General features: G+C 41.2%; 1 protein-coding gene across 3 annotated transcripts in view; it reads left to right on the forward strand.

Annotated features, from left to right (window-relative positions):
* The first annotated feature begins 4,718 nt into the window (after window positions 1–4,718).
* Window positions 4,719–17,728, forward strand: part of URGCP (upregulator of cell proliferation) — a 58,576-nt gene continuing 45,566 nt past the window's right edge. Inside the window, exons 1-2 of one of the 3 annotated variants that reach the window (XM_086697219.1) lie at window positions 4,719–4,947; window positions 11,029–11,255. The gene's annotated coding sequence lies outside the window, so the exon portion shown is untranslated. The remainder of the gene's footprint in view (window positions 4,948–11,028; window positions 11,256–17,728) is intronic. The other 2 variants (XM_086697220.1, XM_086697221.1) reach the window with 2 other exon arrangements.

A 17,728-nucleotide genomic window follows, 5' to 3' on the forward strand; every position in this document is an offset into this window, starting at 1 on the left:
GATGATAAACCTAAGTCCTGAAACCGGGAAAGGCTAAAAGCACAAGGGTATCACCCGGGAAACATAGTCGAGCAAACCTTTGGACGCACTCAATTCTTTTACTGTTTCATCGAACCCAAGATGCCATCCAATTAAGATACAATTTTATTTTGTGTATAACTAAGAAAGAAGGCACATGGCAATTAAGATTGAGCACTCTCTTTATACATGAGACATTTAATTTAATGTAATTTGGGGCATCTGGGTGACTCCGTCAAGCATCCGACTTCGGCTGAGGTCACGATCTTGCAGGTCATGAGTTGGAGCCCCACGTTGGACTCTGTGCTGACAGTTCACAACCTGGAGCCTACCTCAGATCCTGTGTCTCCCCCTCTCTCTGCCCCTCTCCCGCTAGTGCTGTCTCTCTCTCAAAAAAAATTATATATATATATATATATATATATACACATATATATATATACATATATATGTGTGTATATATTTTAGTGTGAGCAGGGTAGGGGCAGAGGGAGAGAATCTTAGCAGGCTCCACACCCAGCATGGGGCTTGATCTCACCACCGTGAGATCATGACCTGAGCTGAAATCAACAGTTGGAAGCTTAACCAACTGAGCTACCTGGGCGTCCTACTTTTAATTTTATTTTAAAATTATTTTTTGAAAGAACAACTTTTAAGCTCTTGGGCATAGGTTGTTAATATTATTTTTAAGATCAAGTATCACTTTGCATGCAGAAAAAGAAAAAAAAAGGAACAAGAAGGGAAATAAATAAATCGATTGTATCCATTGAGTCTAAAGCTCACCCTGGGTCATGGATGTTCTGTCAATCATCCTCTGTGCCTTCCAGGCAATGCCATGTGGAAATTTTTACAGAGTCCTTCATTATTCTTTCCCAAGTTTCCTTCCATGCCATCGAGACCCATTCTGCAAAGCCCTGTGATACACAACCTCTCTGCACAAACCTCAGCAAGCACAGGGGACCCAGCCTCCCTGACCTGAGAGCTGGTGATACCTTTCTTTCTGGGGCCTGTGGAGCATTTGGTTGGCGTGGAAACAGGTGATTGCAATCCTTCCTCCAACAACAAATATCTGTTCCACTAACACAAAATGTATTCCCTACTCGTCTGTTTCTGTGCCTATGTTTACAAAAGCTTTTCTTTCTAGTACTAAATCACAGTATCTTTCTGAAGACATTTTTAAAGCAATTAAACTCAATACACCAACCATGAATTTGCCTCAGTAGTCACTGCCATGACCAGCTCACACATACAGATGGTGACAATTAAGTTACCACTGCTGCCTGGCTGACAGCAATTTTAAGAAGCATCGCAATTTCAGGGATGTGAAAGTGTGAAAAAACACTCACTGTAGAATAGATGAAATATGGTGTTATCTATACTTCCCTGATTGTGCAAGTTCTCCAAAGAACAATTCAATCAGAAAAAAGTTAACGAAACTTTTTGGAAAAGATAAATCAAGTATTATGCAGTCATTGAAAATTACAGTTTCTGGGGCGCCTGGGTGGCGCAGTCGGTTAAGCATCCGACTTCAGCCAGGTCACGATCTCGCGGTCCGTGAGTTCGAGCCCCGCGTCAGGCTCTGGGCTGATGGCTCAGAGCCTGGAGCCTGTTTCTGATTCTGTGTCTTCCTCTCTCTCTGCCCCTCCCCCGTTCATGCTCTGTCTCTCTCTGTCCCAAAAATAAATAAACGTTGAAAAAAAAAAAATTACAGTTTCTAAATACTACAGAGTAACAGGAGAAAAGGTCATGGCATTAAGGAAAAAAGAGAGGAATGGGCAGAATATAAAATTCGGTGTACCATGTGACTACGACAATCAGAAACATGTGCATGGCAAAGAGACTTGAATGGAATCCATCAAAATGTTAACCACAGATACCTCATGGGGCTATAGATGACTTTTTAAAAAACTGCATTTTGGGGAATTTTCTAAATTTTCTCTAAAGGACATGTATTGCTTTAGAAAGCAAAAAATATTGTCATTAACTATCAATTGTCCTATAAACATAAACCTAATTCTGCCACATATATCACTGTCCCTATTAAAGACATTTAGAAATATTACATGGACACATACTCAAATTTTTATTTTATTTATTTATTTATTTATTTATTTATTTATTTTTAATTTTTTTTAACGTTTTATTCATTCTTGAGACACAGAGAGACAGAGCATGAACGGGGGAGGGTCAGAGAGAGAGGGAGACACAGAATCTGAAACAGGCTCCAGGCTCTGAGCTGTCAGCACAGAGCCCGACGCGGGGCTCGAACTCACGGACCGCGAGATCATGACCTGAGCCGAAGTCGGACGCTTAACCGACTGAGCCACCCAGGCGCCCCCATACTCAGATTTTTTAAATGGGCGTTCTTGTTTGCACATAAAATAACTGAAGTAATATTTTTCCAATAAAGTGAAACATCATCTACAAATATTTAGAAGTTTCTAAAAAAGGGATGACGTTGGTTGGCAAAGGCTGTGGGTTGGGAGGTGAGGGGGCAGCCAGTAGAGGCCCCTCTCTTGATCCTGGCTTCATACTGCTGCTGGTGTCCACTCCCCTTCTTCCTGAAGAGCTCCTGTTCAGTTTGGTCCCTCAGGAGAGGTAAATTCACCCTTTTCAAGTTTGTCTTTCCCACAGCCGTGTTGTTTCTCCCATGACTTGCTACGTAATATGTGAAATGAAAACGCAGCGTCTCTTGTTCAATAATTATTAAGAATTTCAAGCTGGTGACTGCAGACCATTAAACCAAGGGCAGGACCCTTCATCATAAGGGCCCTGTGACCCCTGTATGGGTCACATCCCTACAAGGCCAGGTCTGGTTCCTTCTTTCAGTGATTCCTTTCAAGGAAGTTCTCCCTCACCTTATGACTTCAGTCACCTGTGTCTGTGGTTGCCACCTCATCCTCATGCCCCAAACTTGTTCCTACCGGTTCTCCTCTTACAGATCATATCAGCCTCCAAGTTCCAACCTGTAGGGTCAGATCACACTGCTCATCTCGCCCATCCTGTTCCCTGCCCTCAAGATTTCTATCTTCACACTTAGGCAAGGACACACCATCCACCCAGGGGCCCATCTGGGGCCTCCCTCTCTTCCATCACATTCTTCCTCAAGTCCAGTCCACTCCATCTCTGCCATGCCATCCAAGCCCTGCCCTGGCCTTGGTGTCTGTTCCCTACTCAGTAACTGGAGCCAAGTCTTTGGGGGGCTTTCACTCTAAGCCCCTCTTTCTCCAGCCCACAATGCAACCACCAGTGTTTTTTTATCACACAGATCTCAGCATATCATTCACCTGCCTCCAAGTCAGTCCTAGGAAGGCAGATGACCCCTTTTAGAGAATAATTTGCCAAAAACATTCCTTTTTGGAGAACTATTTACAAAAAATGAGTCATACCCTTAGAGACTGTGTAATTCCATATCTAGCAATGAAACCTAAGCTCAGTGCACAAGATGCCTGTCAAAGCATTATTTAGTTTATGAAGAATTCAGAATATCAGTGGCAGTTAAGTCACTTTGAGTGCTTGGTGTGTGCCAAGTACTTGCTAAAAGTGTATCATCTCATTTAACTTTCTATATAAACGTGGGACACAGAGGCTGGGAATGATTGGTGCCTTGCCTGAGGTCCCACTGGAAGTGACCTCATGCCCTATCCCACCCCGGGGGGACACCCACACCCATGCATTTAGTTACTATAGGTAATGGTAAAATAAGTTACTGGAATGTTAACCTTTAAAATTGGTCATGAATACTATTTCACAACATGGAAAATGGTCACTTTAAAGGCTATGAGAAAAAGTGGAATACAAAATATGCTACAATGACTTATTTTTTAAAAAGCTTATTTTTGAGAGAGAGAGAGAGAGAAAGAGAGAGAGAGAGAGAACAAATCAGTGGGGAGAGGCAGAGAGAGAGGAAGACAGAATCTGCAGCAAATTCCAGGTTCTGAGCTGTGAACACAGAGGCCCGTGCGGGGCTTGAACCCACTAACCGGAGATCATGCCCTGAGCAGAAGTCGGACCCTTAATGGACTGGGCCACCCAAGTGCCCCTACAGTTATTTTTTAAAAAGTATGGTAAAGACTGGTAGCAGATATGCTAGACTGTCAACAAATGGTAAGGTAGCGAAATCGGAAATACTTTTTCTTTCTATTGCTGTACACGTTCCAGATGCTAATCTACTGAATGCCTACAGGGACTCCCAGTTACCTGCAGGAGAAAAAAGTTATCCCAGCACTGCCTCTAAGGCCAGTCCCGCCAAGCCACTCCCTTCCCGCTTCAAGCCACGCCGCGCGGGCTCCCGGTGGCCGAGGGCGTCTGTGTCCCTTTTCTCCACCTGCAGAATCCCTGCTTATCCTACGGATCCGGCTCCAATCTCGACTCCCCGGCCAGCCCCCCAGACACCCCTACAAGGGCAAGCCCTCCTTGTTCAGGGGACTCGCCACCAGGCGACCTGAGGACAGCGATGCAGGTTCCGCAAGGTCTCAGCAAGGGCCGCGGGCGAGAGGCCCCTTCCTCTGGCCCCGCCCTGCCACCCTACCCTGCCCCGCCCCGCCCCGCCCCACCGCCCCTCCGCCCCTCAGGTGCCGCCCCACGCGAAGCAAGCTCCACATGGTGCCCGCGCCGCTCGGAGCCCTTTTAAGGCCGCGCGGCGCGATCCCGCCTGACTGCCTGGCGGACGCTAGTCTCTTCGTTTTCGACGGCCTGCGCGTGCGCGCCGCGGTGCACTGTGGGGCCGGCGCTGCCGAGCGGGACGCTCCTCGCAGCCTGGCGAGGTGGGGAGAGGCTGTGAGCCCTGTGGCCACCCGTCCGCCGGGGCCCTGACACCCGGGACGGCCGGCGGCGAGAGGGGCGCTCGCCGGGGTGGCCGTGCTCTCTGTTCGCCTGCTGGGCTCGCCCCCGGGCCGTGGTTCTCAGCAGTGCTCTGGACTGCGGCCTGTAAGTACCGACGCCCGCGGGCGCCCTGTGGGAGGCACCTGCCACGGAGATGCACGCAGCCCTCTCTTCCATCACACGCTTCAAGTCCAGACCCTAGGTTTTCATTATACTTATGTATTTGTGTACGAATAGAAACCTCAGTGACAATGATGGTTATTTCTGGATGGTGCGTTTGCTAATGTTAATTCTGAAATTTCCATAGAGGATTTGCATCAGTTGTATAACAGGAAAGAAGAAAAGAAACAGAATTGTGTTGAATAGCAAATAAAAAAAAAATTCTTTTGTAGCTCCTGTTGGGAATTTAGTGCAGAGTATTTTAAACGTTTTACATAAATTTTTATATGCAGTTTATTTTTTATTTTTTTTACTGTTTTTTTATTTTTATTTTTATTTTTTTTTAATTTTTTTTTCAACGTTTATTTATTTTTGGGACAGAGAGAGACAGAGCATGAACGGGGGAGGGGCAGAGAGAGGGGGAGACACAGGATCGGAAACAGGCTCCAGGCTCTGAGCCGTCAGCCCAGAGCCCGACGCGGGGCTCGAACTCACGGACCGCGAGATCGTGACCTGGCTGAAGTCGGACGCTTAACCGACTGCGCCACCCAGGCGCCCCTTTTATTGTTTTTTTAAAAAATGATTATTTATTTTTGAGAGAGACAAAGCATGAGCAGAGGGGCAGAGAGAGAGAGGGAGGCACAGAATCTGAAGCAGGCATCAGGCTCTGAGCTGTCAGCACAGACCCCCACTCAGGGATCGAACTCATGAGCTGTGAGATCATAACCTGAGCCGAGGTTTGTTGCTTAACCGACTGAGCCACCCATGTGCCCCTATGTAGTTTTTTATTTTGATCATTGTGTATTTTGTACACCATCTTCCATATAATTTTATATGTACAGAAGTGTTGTGAATGTAGTAAAAGATATAAAATTGGTAAATTGGACTTTATAAAAACTTAAAACTTTTGTGTTGTGAATAGCACCATCAGGAAGCAAAAAGACAACCCACAGAATGGGAGAAAATACTTGCAGATCATATATTTGATAAGGGCCTGGTATTCAGAACATATAAGAACTCTCACAACTCAATAAAAAAGACAAACCAGGGGCACCTGGGTGCTCATTCGTTAACAGGCTGACTCTTGATTTGGGCTCAGGTTATGATATCATGGTTGCGTTTGTGAGTTCGAGCCCCACGTTGTGCTCTGCACTGTCAGCGTGGAGCCTGCTTGGGATCCTCTTTCTCCCTCTCTCTGCCCCTCCCTTGCGCACGCTCTCTCTCTCAAACTAAATAAATAAACTTAAAAAAAAGGCAAACTAATTAAAAACTGGGTAAAGGATTTGAATACGTATTTCCTCAAAGAAGATGAAGGAATGGCCAATAAGCACATAGAGCAGACAAATTCAGTATCCTGAGTCATTAGAGAAATGCAGATCAACGGCACAAGGAGGTAGCACTTCACAGCCTCTGGGAGGGCTGTAATCGAAAGGATAGGTAATAACACATGTTGGGGAGCGTGTGGAGAAGTTGGAACCCTCATACCATGGCAGGAACATAAGCTGGTGCTGCTGCTTTGGAAACAGTTTGGCAGTTCCTTAAGGAGTTAAACATAGACTTATATGACCTAGCATTTCCATTCTTAGGTATATACCCAAGAGGAATTAAAGCGTGTCCACATAGAAATTTGTGTGTCAGTGTTTATAGTAGCACTATTCACACTAGCCAGAAGGCCAAAACAGCCCGAATGTTGAAGGAATAAACCAAATATGATATATCCACTCAGTGGAATATGTTTGGCAATAGAAAGGCATGAAGTACTGATATATGCTACAGTGTGGATATATTAGATTGCGGTAACAAAGTACTCCACACTGGGTGGCTGAACAGAAATTTATTGTCTCATGGTTTTGGAGGCTAGAAGTTTAATGTTTATTTATTTTTGAGATGGAGTGGGAGTGGGGAAGGGGCATACAGAGAGAGAGAGGGAGACACAGAATCCGAAGCCTCTCCAGGCTCTGAGCTGTCAGCACAGAACCCAACACAGGGCTTAAACCCACGAGCCATGAAATCATGACCTATGTCAAAGTCAGATACTCAACCGACTGAGCCACCCAGGCACCCCTGGAGGCTACAAGTTTAAAATCAAGGTATTGGCAGGGTTGTTTCCTTCTTAGGGCTGCGAGGGAGAACCTCCTCCCTGCCTCTCATCTAGCTTCTGGTAGCCTCAGGCATTCTTAGCCTGTAGATGGTGTTCTCCCTGTGTCTTCACATTGTCTTCCTTCTGTGTGGATTTCCGTCTGTGTCCAAATTTCTCCTTTTTATGTGGGTCCATTCGTTTAGGGCCCAGCCTAATGACCTTATTATACCTTGACAACTGCAGAGACCCAGTTTTCAAATAAATCACATTCACAGGGACTGGGGGTTAGGACTTCAACATCTTTTGGAGGGGTCACAATTCAAGACATGACAATGGATGAACCTTGGAAACATGGTAAATGAAAGAGGCCATTCACAAGAGGCTACATACTGTGTGATGCCACTTATGTCAACTGTCCAGAATAGGCAGCTCTCTAGAGACAGAAAGTAGGTTAGTGATTGCCTAGGGTTGAGGGACGGGGGAATGTGTGTAAATTATATGTCTGTGAAGCTGTTGAAAATATAATAAGAACCACAATACACAGTTCTTGTATGTTCATCCAGCTTCCTCTGGGTAAGTAAAATAATAGCATATTATATAACTAATAAAGTTGGCTAGTCCAGAAGATTAACGTCTATACAATACTATTGGCTAATTTACAGACTTCATTCAAATTTCATTACTTGTCCAATTACTGTCTGTTTTCTGGTCCAGGACATAGTTTAGGATGCCATGTTATATTTGTTTATCCTAGCTCTTAGCCTCCTGCAGAAATTCTAGTCTTTTTTTTTTTTTTTTTGTCTTTGATGACCTTGTCATTTTTGAAGAGTATGGGAAAGTTATTTTGTAGAGTGTCCTTCAGTTTGGATTTTCTTATTGATGAGATTAAGACTTTGCATTTTTGGCGAAACTATTACGGAAGTGATGTGTTCTTCTCAATGCATCATATCAGAGGGTACATGACATTGATACGTTTTATTACTAATTAAGTCTGATCACTTTGTTATGTACATATTTGTCAGATTTCTCTTTTAACTGTAAAGTTAAATTTCTTTTTAAATTAACAAGTAGCTTGTTGAGATACGTAAAAGTTTATGTAGCACACTTTCATTCACTATCTTTAGGTTACGTTATTGTCTACAGCAATTATTACTGTGGTGTTTACCTATTTCTAGTTCTCTTCCTACATTTATTAATTAGAATTCTACTGTAAGGAGGAGCTGTCTTTTCTCCCCCATTTTTATTATTTATTTATTTAACACTTTTTTTTTAAAAGTAATTTCTACGTCCAATGTGGGGCTTGAACTCACGACCCTGAGATCTAGAGTCATGTGTTCCACTGACTGAGACAGCCAGGTACCCCTTTTCTCCCCAATTTTTATTTATTTATTCAGTTACTTTGTTGATATGCACGGACTCATGGCTATTTATTGTATAGTTTTTAATTGATTAGTTTCATTATCTATTATGTTGCTAAGATTGTCCTCGATTTGGCCATTGAGAGCTTGTTGTAGGGAGCCTCTAAGATGTTCCCCAGCAAGTCCCACTTCCTGGTATTCAGGCCCTTACGTAATCTCTCTCCTTGAGTGTGGGCTATATTTAGTGATGTTTCTAATTAATAGAAAAGGTGATAGGATGTCATGTCTGAGATTAAGGTAAGAAAAAGACTGGCTTCCATCTTGGGCAACCTCTCTTGCTTCCTTACTCTGTCACTTCCTTGCTCTGATGGAGGTCAGCTGCCATATTGTGAGCTGCTCTATGGACAGGCCCCTGTGCTGAGGAACTAAGGGAGGCCTTCCAGCCACATCTAGTGAAATACTAAGGCCCTCAGGCCAGTACCCCACCAGATCACCCCATAACCTTACTACTATCTAGCGTACCGGATGTTCTAGCTGTTATTATGAGGCAAGGAAAAGAAATAATGACAAGGGAAGAAGTAAAAATGTTTTTATTCACAGATGACATGCTTGTGTACACAGAAAATCTGAGGGAGATGACAGAAAGCTTCTGGAACTATTAATATTTTAGCTGTTATAGATGCAAGATCATCAATTGTATTTCTATGTGCTAACAATCAGAAATTGAGAAAACATTTTAATGCCACATACAGTACTATGAAAAATATGGAATGCTTCTGAATAAACTTGAGAAAATATTTGGAAGACCTTTACACTGAAAACTACCAAACGTTGCTCAGAGCAATTAAAGATCAAAGTAATGGCAAGATATAGTGTTCATGGGTTGGAAGAGTCAATGTTGTTAAGATATCAGTTCTTCCTGAATTCATATATTCAGTGCAATCCAAATCAAAATCCCAGCAGGCTTTTTTGTTTTGGTAGAAATTTACAAACGGATTCTGACATTTATGTGGATATGCTGAGGATTCAGAATGGGCAGTACTCAGGCTATATGATTACAAGATCTAAAGCTATGTAATGAAAAGGTGTGTTGGCATAAAGATAGCTAAGTTGTCTTGAAACAAAGAATGGAAAATGAAATATGAAAATGAAAGAGAGTACATAAATAAACCCACATATTGATTTTCAAAAAGGTGCAGCTATAGACTGAATGTGTCCCCCTAAATGTCATATGTTAAATCCTAACCTTGTATTAGAAGGTGGGGCACTTTCCAAATGATTAGCTCATGAGAGCAGAGCCCTCATGAATGGCATTAATACCCTTGTAAAAAAGAGACCCTAGAGAGTTCCTTAGTCCCTTCTGTCATGTGAGGACACAGCAGACAGCCATCTATAAACTAGAGAGAGGACCCTATCAGATACTGAATCTGCTCGTGCCTTGATTTTGGAATTCTCAGCTTCTAGAACTGTGAGAAATATATTTCTGTTGTTTATAAAAAGCCCCCCAGTCTATGTTTTTCTGTTACAGTGACCCCAATGGACTAAGACAGGTGCCAAAGCAATTCAGTGGAGAATGGCTTTGGAACAATTACACAGCCATATAAAAAAATAACCGCAACTTTACCTCATGTTATATACTACAAGTAAATGAAAATGAGTCATAGACCTAATTGTTAAATTAAGTTAGAACTATAAAACTTCTAGAAAAAAACATGAAAAAATCTTTGTGACCTGGGGTTCAACAAAGATATTTTAACTATAACATAAGCATGAGTTATAAAAGAAAAAAAATCAATAAATTGGGCTTTATCAAAACATAAGCAAACTCTGAAATGTGGAGAGAAGATGGCAGACTTGGGAAGGGATCTTGAGATCTGAAAATGACATGACAGTTCTCTTTTTGCTTAATATATCCTGGATTGGGTGCTGGAGAAGCCAGCAACCAGGGAATACCAATGGGAGTGGTGAGGGGGGGAATCCCCAAAAGTAGCCTCCTCTCTTTCACCAAAGGACCAGGAAAGGGGCAACTTAGCAAGACAGAAAACCTATAGGCAATAACTGCTTTACTAAAGTCAAACACCATGGAACAAAATGGCGCCCCATCCCTATCAGCCTAGAGTTTGATGATAGCCATGTTGTAAAGGGGCAGTCCTCCTCCCTTGCTGGGGTGATGTCAGAGAAGGCCCAGACAACTGGGATTATCATGCCCACCCAATGATGAGACCTTTTCTCTCTCACAGTGTCTGTGAAGGCGACATGGAGAACAGTTACAAGGCATTCCTCACCCTCTGTATTAGTGTTCTCTAGAGAAACGGGGGCAGGGTGGTGAGGAAAGGGAGATAGATTTATTATAAGATATTAGCTCATGGTATTATGGAAATCCCATGATTGGCTCTGTACAAACCGGACACTCAGGGAAGCTGTTGGTGCAGTTTGAAGGTCTGAGACCTGGAGAACTGATGGTGTGGATTCCATCTGTGTCCGAAGGCCTGAGAACCAGGAGCGCTAAGTACAGAAGATTGATTTCTTAGTACAAACATTTAGGCAGAGAGCCAATTTAACTTTCCTCCACTTTTTTGTTCTGTTCAGGCCCTCAACAGATTGGATATAACCATCCACATTGGAGAGGACCATCTGCTTTATTCAGTCCACCAATTCAAAGACTAATCTCTTCTGGAAACACCCTGACAGACGAATTCATAAATAATTTTTAACCAGCTACCTGGGCATTTTGTAGCCTAGTCAAGTTGACACATAAAATTAACCACCTTTGCAGCCAGGGTGGTGGACTTTTATCTTCACGTGGCTGTAATAAGGTGGAGTCTTCATTCTTGTGTTTGTGTGATGTCACAGGAGGCCTGAAAAAAAAAAAAAGATTTAAATAAGATCCAGAGTCTCATAACACGATACTCAAAATGTCCAGGGTACATTTGAGAATCATTCATCAGACCAAGACTGTCTCAATGAGTAAGGTAAGACAGTTATCAGATTCCAAACCAGAAATGACACAGAGATGAGAATTATCTGACAGATTAAAAAAATTTTTTTTAATGTTTATTATTGAGAGAGACAGAGCATGAGCATGGGAGGGGCACAGAGAGGGGGAGACACAGAATCCACAGAACCCAAAGCAGACTCCAGGCTCTGAGCTGTCAGCACAGAGCCTGAGACGGGGCTCAAGCTCACAAACCATGAGATCATGACCTGAGCTGAAGTCGGATGCTTAACCAACTGAGCCACCCAGGTGCACCTCAGATTTTAAAGAAGGCATAATAAAAATGCTTTGATGAACAACTAGGAAAATGCTTGAAGCAAAAAACCAGAAAGTCTTAGCAAAGAAGTACAAAATATAAAGAGGAAGCAAATGGAAATTTTAGAACTGAAAAATACAATAAAGGAAATAATAAACTCACTAGATGAACTCAACAGCAGAGTGGAGATGATAGAGGAAAGGATCAGTGAAATTAAAGATAAAACAATAGAAATTTATCCAACAGGGAGCAACGGTGAAAAAAAAGATTGGGAAAAAAGGTAAATAGAGCCTCAAGGACCTGTGGTAGTATAACAAATGATCTAACATTTCATTGCATCTGAGTCCCCAAGGAAGATGAGAAAGAATTTGGAGCTGAAAAATTATTTGGATAAATAATGGCTGAAAAAACTCCCAAAGTTTGCAAAAGACGTAAACTTACAGATTCAAGAAACTGAGTTAAGCCCAATGGGATACACCCCAAGAAACACCATGCCAAAATATGTCCAGTCAAAATTCTGAAAATTAAAGACAAAGTATCTTGAAAAAAAGAAATAGTATGTGAAAACCAATCCAAATTACAGCAGAATTCTTACCACAAACCAGAGGCCAGAAGGAAATGGCATGGCATTGGCAAGTGCTAAAAACAAAGAACTGTAACTCAGAATTGTCTCCCTAGTGAAAATATCCTTGTGGAATAAAGTGGAAATCAAGACATTCTCTGATGAGAGAAAAGTAAGGATTTGTCACCAGGGGATCTATCTATAAAAAAAAAAAAAAAAAAAAAAAAAGCTAAAGGAGTTTCTTGAGTTGGAAAGGAAATGATAAATGAAGGAATCTTGAAACATCAAGAAGGGATATAGAACAGTAGAATGAGTAAATATGTAAGTTAATACAATGGAATTTTTCTTTTGTTGAGTTTTATAAAATATATTTGATAGTTGAAGCAAAAATGGTAATGTCTGATATGGATCTCAAAGCCTGCAGGGGGAATCTTTAGGACAACTGTTTTATAAATGACAGAGGGTAAAGGAACTTAAAGGATTATAATGCTTTTACATTTCACTTGAACTGGTAAAATGTTGACACCAGAGTGCTGTGAAAAGTTATGTATGTGTAACATAAAACCTAGAGCAACTGCTAAGGGTCTGTTCAAAGAGGTAAGTTCAAAAGCAGTTTTGATGAAATGGAATTCTAACAAAAGGCACAAGTAAGCCGGACAAAGAAAACAGACAAATGAACAGGAAAGAAACGAAACAAAATGAAAAAAAAAAAAAAACCCGCTGAAGTCCTAGCATATCAATAATTGCCTTAAATGTAAATGTCAGAATACACCAATTAAAAGAAAGGGGCAGAGTGGTTAAAAATATATACTCCCCATAAGAAAACTCAGTTCAAAAGTAATGATATAGGTAGGTTGAAAGCAAAAAGATGGAAGAAGGTATGCAATACAGACTGTAATCAAAAGAAGGCAGTAGTATTAACATCAGGTAGACTCTAGAGCTAAGAAAATTACAGGGACAGAGAGGAGTTTTTCATATGATGAAAAGGGTCAGGCTATCAAGACATGGCAATCCTAAATTTGTATGCATTAAACAACAGAGCTACAAAATATGTAAAGCAAAAATAGACCTGAGAGGAGAAATAGACAAATCATGATTATATTGGAGACCTCAACACCCCTCTTCCAACAATTGATTAAAATACCCAGAAAATCAGCCAGGATATGTAATAACTCAATCAACAGGGTTACTCCCCCACCCCCCCACCACAGCAACAGCAACAGAATAGGCGTTCTTTTCAAGTTCTCATGGACAGTTTACCAAGATAAGCCATTTACCACAATAGGGTCATAAAGCTTCACCATATTAAAAACAATTGAAATCCTACTGTGTGTGTTCTCGCCACAATGGAATCAAACTAGAAATCAGTAACAAAGGTAACAGGAAAATCTTGGAACAGTTGGAAACTAAACAATTTTGCTAAATCTATGGGTTAAAGGAGAAGTCTCAAAGGATAATAAAAACAACATATTGAACTAAATGAAAATGAAAGTAAAACATACCAAAATATGTGGGATGTAGCTAACGTAGTGCTAACAGGAAATTTTATAGCACCAAATTCTTAACATTAGAAAAGAGGGAAAGTCTCAAGAAAATAATTTAACCTTTCAATTTATCCTATAAAAAGAAGAGCAAGATAAACGTAGAGGTGCAGAAGGAAGGAAACAATAAGAGGAGGAACCAAATTGAAAAGAGAAAAACAGTGGAGAAAATAAAAGATGGTTCTTAGAAAAAATTGACAAACCTTTGATAAGACAAAAAAGGATGACACGAATTACCAATATCAGGAATGAAATGGGCTAGCACTATAGGCCTTACAGATATCAAGAGTATAATAAGGGTATAGAACTATACATATATAGATTTGACAACTTAAATGGACTAATTTCTCAAAAGTCATCTAATATAAAAGATAATTTGTATAGGTCTGTAAATCTTAAAGAAATTGAATTTTTAATTTAAAAACATCCAACAAAAGAATCAGAGATTTTCAGTAGAGAATTCCACCAAACATCTACAGAACAAATTCTACACATTATCTTCCAGAAAACAATAAAGGAGAGATTTTCTAACTTATTTTATGAGTCAGTATTATGCCCAAACCATACAAAGACCATCCAAAAAAGGAAAACTACAAGTTAATATATCTCAGGAATACAGATGCAGACATCCTCAGTGAAACAATAATAAGTGGAATTCAATGTATAAAAAGAGTTATGGGATTTGGAAAGGATGACAGAGTAGAAAGCACCAGAAATCTGTCTTCCTACTTAGACAATTGTCCTGGCAGAATGTGCTTGACTTAATTATGTTGGAACTCTGTAGTTTATTCAAAGACTTGTAACTTCCTGAAGAAGGCTTGAATGGGAGAGTGCAGTTAATTTTGGTCAGTTTCACCAATGGATACCCACCACCCATCTTCCACTCAGTGACAGTCATGCATTTGTTCCAGGAGCAGCTTACATCTAGGTGAGCCAGGGTGGGCAATATGGGCCCTGTCCTTGAAATTATCAGGATCTGTTTTGTGCTTGCTGCTTCTTATCATGGAAGTACAGACACAGGAGCGGGCAGCCATTGCTGCATGTTCCCTCCCATTGTTTCAAGCCCCTTGCCCTACAGCGGAAGTGACTTCCAGGAGATTTAAAGAGGTGGCACCTTTCCCCCCACCTTTATCTCTTTTCCTCATTTTGGGAGCCAGACATTTAAGGATGAGGTCCTTAAATGGCAAAAGTTACCACACATACAGGGGAATTTAGAAAGTCTTTGTGCATGCCTAGGGAAAAGTTCAGGCTCAGAAAGACCTGAGAAGACCTTAAGTTTACACCTCAGGCTGATCTCAGGCACACAGAGCCTACAACAATAAAACTAAAGCAAAAAACAACCCCCCCAAACCCCAAAGAAAATCCTGGGGAGATAGAAAAGGAAGAATCTGATTTCCAGGCTTCATACATTATTAGATTCAAGCATGAAGTTTTCAGGGAAAAAACAGTCACAAGACACACAAGGAAAGAGGAAAGTATGGCCCATTCAAAGAAAAAAACAATTACAGTAGAAAATGTCCAGTGAGAAAGGCCAGCTGGCAAATCTAGAGAAAGACTTTGAAACAACTGTGTTAAAGATGCTCGAAAAACTAAAGGAGGACAATGGAGAGAATCGAGAAAATGATGTATGAGCAAAATGGAAATATTAGCAAAACCACAAAGAAATTCTGGCGCTAAGGAGAAGAACTGCAGATTTGAGCAGGTAGAAGAAAGAATCAGTGAACCAGAAGGTAAGATAATTGAAATGATCAAGTCTGAGGAAAGTAAAGAATAAAGATTGAAGAAAAATGAACAAAGCCAAAGGGACCTGTGGGACACCTAGAGGTTTACCATGCATTGTAGAAAGTCCCAGAAGAGAGAGAGGGTCAGAGAGATTATTTGGAGAAATAATACCTGAAAACTTACCAAATTTGAAGAAAGACATATAAACATCCAAGAAAGAATATAAACATCCAAGAACTTAAACTTCAAATAAGATGAATTCAAGGAGACCCACACAGAGACACATAAATTGTTGGCAACTAAAACAGAATCTTGAAATCAGCAAGAGAAGCAAATCATCACATAACAAGGATCTTCAATAAGACTATCACCAGATTCCTCATTTGAAACTTTGTAGGCCAGAAGTCAGTGGGCTAGCATATTCAAAGTAGTGAAAGGGAAAAAAAGATGTCAGCCAAGAATACTGTATCTGCCAAACTGTCCTTCAGAAGCAGTGAAGAAATTAAACCCAAAGCTAGCAGAAAGAAAGTAATGGAGATCAGAGATGAACAACACACGGAATAGAAAAAAAACAAATAAGAAGGATTCTAGGAAGATGGGGTCAGAAGCCTCAGGAATCTGTTTCCCTCCTTAGACAACAATTGTACTTGCAGAATCATCTGATATAACTATTTTGGAACTCGAGTCTGTTGAAGGCTTGCAACTTTTAGGGAAAGGCTTGGATGGTAAATTTTACTTTATTTCTGTTCTTAGCGTGATAGTAACTACACATCCCAACCCCTAGCCACTTGACAGACAGCCGTGTTGCTGGATCAGCTTGCACACAGCTTGTGGGAGCCAAGCAGGCAAGAAGGACTCTGTCCTCTGAATATCAGGGATCTTTCCTCTGATCACTGCTGCTTCTGATCATAGAGGTTCAAAGAGGCAGGGAGCCATTGCTATTGCACCTCCCCCATCTGGCTCAAGTGTGTTACAATATATTTAAAGGGCCAGTGCCCTTTCCCCCCTTTTGTCCCTTAATTTTTTGTTTTGTGTGTCGGGGGGAGATGGGGAGTCAGAACCAGATGTTAAAGGCTAAGGTATTCAAACACTCCTGCATATACAGGAAAAATTAGAAAGTAATTATGCATGTCCAAGGAAAAGAGATGAGAAGAGTTAAATCTACATCTCAGGCTGATTCTCAGCACAGAAATGGTATAACAATCAAAAAGACAAGTAACAACAGCAAACCCTGAGGGAAGGGGAAGAATCTAATTTTCAGAGTTATCACATTATTAGATTCAAATGTCTAGTGTTCAACAAAATATCACAAGTCAAAGAGACAGGAAAATATGTCTCATTCAAAGGAAAAAAATACAACAGAATCTGTCCCTGAAAAATACATTGGGAGATATATTAGGCAAAGAGTTGGTGGTAAAGATACTAAAAGTCAATGGGACGCCTGGGTGGTTCAGTTGGTTAAGTGTCTGACTTCAGCTCAGGTCATGATCTTGCACTCCATCAGTTCGAGCCTCATGTTGGGCTCTGTGCTGACATTTCAGAGCCTGGAGCCTGCTTCAGATTCTGTGTTTCCATCTCTCTCTGCCACTTCCCCACTCATACACTGTCTCTTTCAAAAATAAATATTTAAAAAAATTTAAAAAACACTAAAAGTCAAGAAAACAATGTGAGAACAAAATGCAAGTATTCATTAAGAGATGGAAAATCCAGAAAGAAACTAAAATGAAATTCTTTAGCTGAACGGTACAATAACTAAAGTAAATCACAAGGAGTCAAAGGCAGATTTGAGCTGGCAGAACATAAATCAGTACTTTAAGGTAGGACAATGGAAGTTATTGAGGCTCAGGAACATAAAAAGATGAAAAATAGCAAACACAGCCTGGATGTCTATGGGAAGCCATCAAAAGCACCAACATAGGCATTGTGGGAGTCTCAAAGAAGAAGAGTGAGAAAGGGGCGGAGAGAATATTTGATGAAATGATGACTGAGAATTTCCCAAATTTGAAAAAGGACATGAATAGAAACATCCAAGAAGCTCAACAAACTTCAAGTAAGATGAGCTCAAAAAGACCCACTCCTTGGGTCCTCCCTCAACCTCCAGGAGCTCGTGGAGGGATGTGTAACCTCCCCCTCTTGTCCACCCTATTCCCAGGATGAGAGGAAGCCTCTCTCCTTCCCCATCAGACTGGATGTGCCTTTATCCTCCAATGCCC

This window comes from Puma concolor, chromosome A2, assembly GCF_028749965.1.
Source record: "Puma concolor isolate L17-30 chromosome A2, mPumCon1.1.hap2, whole genome shotgun sequence".
NCBI lineage: Eukaryota > Metazoa > Chordata > Mammalia > Carnivora > Felidae > Puma > Puma concolor.